We start from the raw sequence: 6,410 nt of genomic DNA, 5'->3' as shown, positions 1-6,410 counted from the left end.
TTATGAGGCTGTGGGGACAGGGACAGGCTGAACCCAACCCTCTGGGATACGTAGGCTCTGGAACCCTCTGCTCTGGCGAAGAGCAGCCGAGACCTGCCTGAGGCTTCTGGCTGCCACCAGACTCCTGCCTCAGGTCTTTGGGGGACTTGTCTAGAGGCCCCAGAGCCCTTCCTCCTCCCCACCTTCTCAGTTCCTCTCTCCTCTCTGTCCCTCCTTCCTTCAGGCTGCTCTGAGCTGGTTTCCTGTAGAAGGAAGCAGAAGGGGAAATTCTGCAGGAAGCCACTATTGGAGGGGTCACATCGTGAGAGCAAAAAGTAGGGGACAACCTAACTGTCCACCCACAGAGGTTTAGTTAATAAAGTGAGTCGAAAGTTAAATAAAGGTACAATTTTTTTTCATCGACAATGTAAATTCATGTTTGTGGGCACAGAACAAGGACCACAGCACACTGGGTCTTTTTTAAAAAAGGTTACAGAGCCTCGGCAGGTGTGGCTGAGTGGGTTGGAGTGTGGTCCTGGGCAGCGAAAGGTCCTGGTTCTATCCCGACCTGGGTGCATTCGGGAGGCAGCCGATGGATGTTTCTCTCTCGAACTGACGTCTCGCTCTCTCTCTCTCTCTCTCTCTCTGCCCCCCTTCATCCTTCTCTAACAGCAGTGAAAAAATGTCCTTGGATAAGAATAAAAAATAAAAATATAAATAAATCAATAAAGGTTTTAGAACAGCTCGAGTCCGTTTCGTGAACAGATAGATGCACTGAGAACTTACCGCAAGGTTGCTCGGCCAGCTGATCGCGTCTGCTCGTCTGGGTGGTGGGATCTCAGGTGATCTGTTGTCCAACTTTCCTTAAACTTACCAGTATTGCCTGAGGTCTTTTCAATGAGAAGAGATGTTCTAAGGATGTGAACTTACATTTTAGGAAAGAGAAGCAAATGCACGTCAGAGGCTTTCCTCCCGGCTCACTCCCCGGCCCCCCCCCCCCAGGGTAGTGGTGGAAGGTCCCTCCTGGCACATTCCAGAAGCTGCGTTTTCAGCTGTGGTTTGGCACCTTGGAGGAAGGGGGACTAGCGCCCTCCCTCCCAGGACAGGTGTGAGATGCACCCTGGCAAATTGAGCCAAGTTCCCAGCATGCTGCTTGGAGATCAGACACAGACATGGAGTCTGAGCCCAGATCGGGCCCCTGGTCCCTGAGACCCCTGGAATTATTCTGCAGGCTCTGAAATGGAACCTGGGGGCCGGAACGGGCTCCTCTGAGCAGAAGGCTCTGGAACTGCGGCAGAGACCAGCTGGGACCTGGGCAAGGAGTTCTCCGCACTCAGCCCAGCTTGAAAATGTCTGATTCCAAGCCAACTGGAGATTTTCTAGTGAATCATGCATCTGACGGGATCCTAGAAATATGGTGGCCAAGGCTGCTGAAGACAGATCTCTCCAGCTGCATTGCTTTCTTTCTCCTTCTGCATTTAAGATTATAGCTCCCTAATTTTATTTGACACTAAAGTGTCCCTTTCACATTAGGTCAAAAATTCAACTTTTCATCTCCCCCTCCACCCAGCCCCCAGCATCATCCCCTTCATTGAGAAGTATTTATTTTCCTAAAGGGAGAGTCTACTTTCTGTGTGTCTTGCAAGGGTGAGTAGAGCCCAGTGTCTGAAAAGCTCAGGCGGATTCAAACTCCAGCTCCTCTGGGTGGGCTCTCATTCATTCATCCGTCCATCATTCATCATCCCCCCGCCCTCCGGGATCATCCATTCACCTGTCCATTCATTCTTCCATCCGTCCATTCAGCGTATCCTGGGGCACTGTCCTGGGGCCAGGGGCTGGGCTGCAGCAAACCTTGGCCTTGGTCTCCTCCTATTCTCCTGCCCTCTGTGAAGACAGCGTGTCCCCACAGAGCCATCGCAGGGAGTGGCAGCGTCAGGCTGGACACACAGGGCTGTCCTGGAAGACTTGCCTCGCTCTCTCACCTGGAATGATAACCCCACCTATTTCACCAGGCCGCTGCACAGGCGAGGTGACCATCGTGGACGCAAAGGCCCGGTGTGATTGGTGGAGCCCAGGCGCTCCCGCCACGGCAGCTGTGAGTTCTGAATTCCTTGGCTGCAGGGAGCCTGCCTGGTGCAGAGGGGTGCCTGGTAGCTGTCCCCAGAGGGAGCCTTGTCCACAGCCCATGTCCTGAGGTACCTGATGTGAAGACACAGCCACCCACAACCCTAAACTCTGGGAGTGATTTCTGCTTCTGCTACTCAGAGGCCCAAACAGAAGAAAAACAGAACTTCGTTTTAGGAAGTAACGACCGTGTGCAGGATTTCGGGTTCCGATTTTACCAGAGACCCTCTGGTGAAGAATCAGCCCCTTGTTTCCTTTGCCATCTTCCCACGGTCTTTTCCTTTCCCTTGTACCCCCCTCCCTCCTCACCCCCTGGTTCTGGGCCAGAGAGCAGCTACCAAGAGTCTAAAACTGGCTCGGTGAGTGTCAGCATCTGGGAAGGTAAAGTCCCTCCAGAACCTGGAGACTTTCTGACACATGTGAGCACATGCACACACAGGTGTGCACACATAGAGAGACACGCACATGCGCTCACACACGCTCCCAGTGCAGAGGCCGAGGGTGATTACCAGCAGCTTCCGCAGGGGCCAGTGGATCCCCAAAGACTGACCTTGAGCATGAGACCTCTCTAGACCCCTGAGGAATTGTGCCAGCAACTCTCCAATTTCGGGGTTCCTTTTTAAAAACCTCTTTTATATATAGAATGCACAGGTGTGTATAAATAAGTAGTGATGTTCCAAGTTGGGGGAACGGTGAATGCATTCAGCCAGGGGTGTGGACAACAAGGGGAGCACCTCCAAACAACCACAGGAACAAGCAGAAATCAGTTCGCTTCTAGTGCCGCCCTGTGCTCTCCACCATCAGCGGCAGCGACAGCGACAGCAATGCTGAGTACTCCTCCCTGCCAGGGAACCCCCCAACGCCACGGGCCTCCGGGGCCACTGTAAACAGCAGGGAGGCCTGGGCAGTCCCCTGCAGTCGCCCTGGATCCTGCGGGGGCCCGGCCTGCTCACATCATCATGAACCCCCACTGCTGACACTACCACTTGCCAGACATTTCAGCTTAAATCTGTGGCATCAACTGTGGCTGTACTTTGTCCCCCACCACCCCCTCCAATGGTCACTAAGTCCTGCCCAACTCCAAACTGACTGGCCTTCGCTGTGTCCCCACCTCCAGGTCCATCAGGCACCTGGCCACCAGGGTCCGCCCCTGAACTCCACAGTTCACCCTCTCAGAGCCCGAGCTTCTCCACACCCCTCGCCTCCCAGAGCGGCCTGGGCTCAGACCCTCCTCTCTCCCTCCTGTCTCCCCAGCTGCCTCCTTGCTGCTGCTGCTCCTCCTCCTCCTCCCACCTCCACGAGGCTCACCTAAACATTTCAAACCGATGCACTCAGAGTGACTGGTGATTTTGAGATGTGGTCGGGGTCTCTTGGTTTCAGTTTTTAAAGTCTCGTCTGTTAGAGATTTGCCCTGAATATGGGAGCAACGATCTGATGTCTGAGATTTCCTTTAAAATACTCCAGCAAAAGTTAATCAATAGGAGATGAGGGGGGGGTGAGGAGGGGAGGAGATGGTGGTGCGTGGGACTGAGTGACAGGCACTTGGAGCTTCATTTGCACTGTTCTCTCTGCTTTTATGGATTTGGAACTTTCCAGAATTAAAAAAGTAAACAGGACACAAAGGCCGCACGACCCTGCTGAGGCCTTGGGGCTCCCTGCTGCTTCAGAACAAAGTGCAGACCCCCTTGGAAAGAGAGGGACAGGGTGGGTGAGGCTCGCCAACGCCTCAGAGTTCCTGGCTTGTGCTAAGAGAAGGCAAACAGACTCGCAGCCGGTTGATCATTGGCTTAAACCTGCTGCAGACAGGGCCACACCTTGCTGCCTGCACCAGGATGGACAGCCCTACACCAGCCCTGACCCCATCACTTCTCTGACAGTCCTGGGTGGCCTGTTTCCTGGGAACAGTGGCCATTGCCTTGCCTCAGAGTCTTTTCCCAGGCTATTCCCTCTGCCTGCATTGTCTTTCTCACAGTTTTTCACCTGCCAACTCCTACTTTTTCTGAGGACTTGGCTTCAGCAATGCCTCCTCCAGGAAGCCCTCCCTGACCTCCCCAGCCCTATGTTGTCCCAGTAGCTGTTCTGCTTCCACTGTGCTGGGAGGGCAAGGACCACGTCACCTTGCTCACGATGTCGTCCCTGGGCCCGGCACACAGTGGAGACTAAATATTTGTTCAATAAATACATGCAAGTTTGTTCCTATTTCCACTTCAATGCAAAGCAAACCCACCACCCTATCTTCTTGCCATGGGAACAAACGTTTGTTACCACTCGACATCAGCTTTAAGCCCTCTGCTGGGAAGTTAGGAAGGGGCCTCTCACTCTGGCCATCCCCAAAGCTGAACAGCCAGAACGCAACCCTTCCTGGAGGCAGATGCCCCTGCCCCTCACCTTTAATAGTTCATTTGAGGGTCTGAAAAGGCTGCAGCTGCAGAGCCTGCAGGCCCCAGCTCCGAGGCTCCTGCCTGCACCTCACGGCAGTGAGAATCACCTGGAGGCCTCCCCCACCGCCCCCGCCCCCACTGAGACCAGCTCATCTCTGGGCCAAGGCCCTGGCACGCAGCGTGTTCAGAGCTACTCACGTGATTCCAATGCGCATCCAGAATAAGAGCAATTGGCTTAAGTCAGAAAGCAACCCAGTGGGGCCGGGCTAAATGCCCCCAGACACCTGCCTCCTGCAGAGGGCAGACGGAAGCTGCACCTCCCTGCCAGGTGAGTCGCCGGCACCCTCGTGTGTGAGGGCACCAGGGCCCCTGGGGTGGCTGTGAGCTCCCCGGGCCCTCTTTCTAAGGCTTGACCAGCCCCCTTGCTCTTGTTCAGGTAATGAGCGTGAAGCTGCCTGGGGACCCCAGTGCGGCGCTGCGGTCCTCCCGGAGCCCGAGGCTCCCAGGTGGCCTCGGCGGGGTGACTCCTGGTCGGAATTGGCCTTGGTTTACGGAAACTGTGCTCGGGGCCCTTGGCTTGTTTCCAGGATGGGTGAGGACGGTGTGGCAGATGCGGGTGTCCGTTCGCTGTCCAGAGCCCGGGGGGGGGGCTCTCCCGGTGTGTGAGCCGTGTGTGACCCCACGGCAGCCTGTGTGGCCTGTGCTTGTGTCCCCTCCCCTGGACTGTCCCTCCGACACGCTCACCTGGGGGAGCTTTCCACCCAGTTTGACCCCCTCACAAAGCCTCCCCGAGCCTGGGAGGTGGGGTCACCGGGGAGAGGGCCTGGTCTCCTGCCCCCTCCTTTGTTGTGACAGCGGCCTCCCCTCCCGGCCAGTGTGCGCCCTGAGGGTGACCCGCCTTTGTGCCTCCCTACATGGAACGTGGCATCTGGACTTGTCTTACCCACGTCGGCAGAGGCCTGCGGGGACCCAAAGTATGCTGAGACGGGCCCGCTTCTCGGGGTCCAGCGACCCCTGACGGTGCCCCTAGCTCAGCCCCTCAGCGTCTGCGTGCTGACCTGTGGCCTCGGAGCAGCGTCGGCTCAGGCCTTCCCGGGGAATAAGCCCCAGTCCCACATGCAGTTTTAGCTTCAAACAAATCCCATTTTGTTTGAAAATGTCTGTTAGTGACGTAGATCTCAACATACTGACATCGAAGATGCCCACCGTACAGGCGCGGGGCAGAAACGTGTCCCCAAACCATGTGGCTAGTCCCCCCTCTGTAATTAGCTGTGTCCCTCCGTGCATGAGCGCTGGGGCGTGCAGACGGTGGTGGAGGGTTCAGAGCCTGGTGGACAAGTGGGGTCATTGGGAGTTCATGCTCAGCACATTTCTGAAGGCTATGTTAACTGAAAATAGAAAAATGCTGCTTTAGAGAAGCCAAATCTTGGATGTTGAAATAGATCTTAATTTCACGCAGTTCTTGGTTCATGAAAGATGCTCACAGTCAAAGCTTGGCTACCTCGAGCCAAACATAGAAAAACCCCCCAAATGTCCTGTAATGTCCCAACCAGAAAAAGTGGTGGGACCATGAACAAGACTTAGCCACCCTCGGCCTGGTTTTGCCTCCTGACACCCAGGGCAGGGGTCTGTGTGGGGAGCAGCAGAGCCAGCCCGTGGCCGGGGCGGGGTGTAGGTACAGCCCTGCAGTTTGGCGGCATTGGCTAAACAACAGCTTGGCTTTCCTGGGAGCTGAAATCCGGAGGCTGCGGGTGAAGGATGACAGGGTTGCGCGATGTCCTAGCTGCTGCCAATAGCAGCGAGAGGGAGGAGACCCCTTCGGGAGGCCTGGGAGAGCCAGAAGGGCTCTTTTCGCAGCTGGCTTTGCAGACTGTCTCCAGATGAAGTGGTCTGGCCAAATCTGTGATCTTTAAACTGCTCCCTCAA

At 55.7% G+C, this 6,410-nt stretch overlaps 1 long non-coding RNA gene across 1 annotated transcript; it reads right to left on the bottom strand.

Annotated features, from left to right (window-relative positions):
• Window positions 1-607: 607 nt before the first annotated feature.
• Window positions 608-2,207, bottom strand: LOC128627093 (uncharacterized). The gene is made up of 3 exons (XR_008391193.1): window positions 1,751-2,207; window positions 766-904; window positions 608-666 (listed from the first exon to the last, which is right to left on the bottom strand). It is a non-coding gene; the product is annotated as an uncharacterized LOC128627093 (long non-coding RNA).
• Window positions 2,208-6,410: the final 4,203 nt, after the last annotated feature.

The sequence above is a fragment of the Artibeus jamaicensis genome, unplaced genomic scaffold (genome assembly GCF_021234435.1).
Source record: "Artibeus jamaicensis isolate MK-2021 breed Jamaican fruit bat unplaced genomic scaffold, CSHL_Jam_final contig_1085, whole genome shotgun sequence".
Lineage (NCBI taxonomy): Eukaryota > Metazoa > Chordata > Mammalia > Chiroptera > Phyllostomidae > Artibeus > Artibeus jamaicensis.
Note: the sequence above shows the minus strand (reverse complement) of the source record. Positions and strands in the feature narration are given on the sequence as shown.